The sequence below is a fragment of the Ictalurus punctatus genome, chromosome 9, assembly GCF_001660625.3.
Source record: "Ictalurus punctatus breed USDA103 chromosome 9, Coco_2.0, whole genome shotgun sequence".
Taxonomy (NCBI): domain Eukaryota; kingdom Metazoa; phylum Chordata; class Actinopteri; order Siluriformes; family Ictaluridae; genus Ictalurus; species Ictalurus punctatus.
The window spans coordinates 31,431,806-31,434,305 of record NC_030424.2 but is presented as its reverse complement, the minus strand read 5'-3'; the positions used below and the strand labels follow the sequence as shown (position 1 = coordinate 31,434,305).

Sequence of the window (2,500 nt, the reverse complement as noted above, 5' to 3'; positions counted from 1 at the left end):
GTCACGGGTTTATTTATAGTTAATGTGCTCGTAATAATACTTTATCATTTCTATAGTAACGGCTCATTCACTGGGAGTGTAGGCGAGTTTTTTTCTGTAAAGAGAAATGTGTTTATGTGACGTGTAAGGAAGGAGTCTCCAGTGTCAGCGCTGTGGAACAGTCAGAGGTGAAGCTGTGACTTTAATTTCAACATCTTCAGCACAGAGTTTACACTCTCTACTGTTTCACTCCAACACACACACTGAGATTACTGTCTGATTAACATGAAGAGAGAGAATAGAGAGAGAATAGAGAGAGAATAGAGAGAGAGAATAGAGAGAGAGAATAGAGAGAGAATAGAGAGAGAATAGAGAGAGAGAATAGAGAGAGAATAGAGAGAGAATAGAGAGAGAATAGAGAGAGAGAATAGAGAGAGAGAATAGAGAGAGAGAATAGAGAGAGAATAGAGAGAGAGAATAGAGAGAGTAAAGAGAGAATAAAGAGAGAATAGAGAGAGAATAGAGAGAGAATAGAGAGAATAGAGAGAGAGAATAGAGAGAGAATAAAGAGAGAATAGAGAGAGAATAGAGAGGGAATAGAGAGAGAATAAAGAGAGAATAGAGAGAGAATAGAGAGAATAGAGAGAATAGAGAGAGAGAATAGAGAGAGAATAGAGAGAATAGAGAGAGAGAATAGAGAGAGAATAAAGAGAGAATAGAGAGAGAGAATAGAGAGAGAATAGAGAGAGAATAGAGAGAATAGAGAGAATAGAGAGAGAGAATAGAGAGAGAATAAAGAGAGAATAGAGAGAGAGAATAGAGAGAGTAAAGAGAGAATAAAGAGAGAATAGAGAGAGAATAGAGAGAGAGAATAGAGAGAGAATAGAGAGAGAATAGAGAGAGAGAATAGAGAGAGAATAGAGAGAGAGAATAGAGAGAGAATAGAGAGAGAATAGAGAGAATAGAGAGAGAGAATAGAGAGAGAATAAAGAGAGAATAGAGAGAGAATAGAGAGAGAATAGAGAGAGAATAAAGAGAGAGAATAGAGAGAGAATAGAGAGAGAGTAGAGAAAGTAGAGAGAGAGAATAAAGAGAGAGAATAGAGAGAGAATAGAGAGAGAGTAGAGAAAGTAGAGAGAGAGAATAAAGAGAGAGAATAGAGAGAGAATAGAGAGAGAGTAGAGAGAGTAAAGAGAGAGAATAAAGAGAGAATAGAGAGAGAATAAAGAGAGGGAATAGAGAGAGAGAATAGAGAGAGAGAATAGAGAGAGAATAAAGAGAGGGAATAGAGAGAGAGAATAGAGAGAGAATAAAGAGAGGGAATAGAGAGAGAGAATAGAGAGAGAGAATAGAGAGAGAATAAAGAGAGAATAGAGAGAGAATAGAGAGAGAATAGAGAGAGAATAAAGAGAGAGAATAGAGAGAGAATAGAGAGAGAGTAGAGAAAGTAGAGAGAGAGAATAAAGAGAGAGAATAGAGAGAGAATAGAGAGAGAGTAGAGAAAGTAGAGAGAGAGAATAAAGAGAGAGAATAGAGAGAGAATAGAGAGAGAGTAGAGAGAGTAAAGAGAGAGAATAAAGAGAGAATAGAGAGAGAATAAAGAGAGGGAATAGAGAGAGAGAATAGAGAGAGAGAATAGAGAGAGAATAAAGAGAGAGAATAAAGAGAGGGAATAGAGAGAGAGAATAGAGAGAGAGAATAGAGAGAGAATAAAGAGAGGGAATAGAGAGAGAGAATAGAGAGAGAATAAAGAGAGGGAATAGAGAGAGAGAATAGAGAGAGAGATGGTGAGGAAGCGAGTGTTTATAGCTGCTATAACGTAAGTGACAACAGGAACGGACTCGTCTCATGGAGGTTCCACAGGGTCAGAGGGCATGTGGACCTGTTTTCTATAGTAAAAGTATTTGGTTTGTGATGTTCCTAATACTTGGCGATGTTAGGTCGTGAGTTCCGGAAGGCTCTAAGTCCAGATGTAACACATCTGTTCAGTTATTGAGAGAGAAAAGCTTAAATTTCATATACGGCTAGACAAGTTTTTACTTTGAAGACGACGTGCACATTTGATATTTGATCCCATCTCTGTACAAAAGCTATTTCTGCACAACAGGCTGTAGACGCTGACGTCTGCACCACTAGGGGGCCTGAACAAATCTGCTGCCTGAAACATTAAACAGATAAAGAATTATGCCTTGTTCTACGATAGACAAATGGTAAAGTTTCTCAGATTGCTGTGGTATAAGAGGAATAAAACACTTGGGGATTTGCAGTTATACTTCAGTAGCTCTGCTTCATCACAAAATATAAAATATAACAGTAGCTTGCTTAGAAGTAAAGCTAACGTTGATAGTGCTTTTAATAATTAGCTGTTAGCTGTTAGCTGTTAGCTAGGCGTTTCATGCAATAAAGTAGTCTAGTGTTAGCTAATAAACTTCCTGGGAAATTTCGCTAGGCTACTAAGAAGTCACATGATCAAGTTTACGAGTGGTTGGTTGAATTAAACCATTTTTAACACTGTTCTGTG

At 37.6% G+C, this 2,500-nt stretch overlaps 1 protein-coding gene across 2 annotated transcripts in view; it reads left to right on the top strand.

The window, feature by feature from the left end:
• rasgrp3 (RAS guanyl releasing protein 3 (calcium and DAG-regulated)) overlaps positions 1-2,500 on the top strand; it is a 29,204-nt gene that overhangs the window by 484 nt on the left and 26,220 nt on the right. The gene's annotated exons all lie outside the window — the stretch shown is intronic.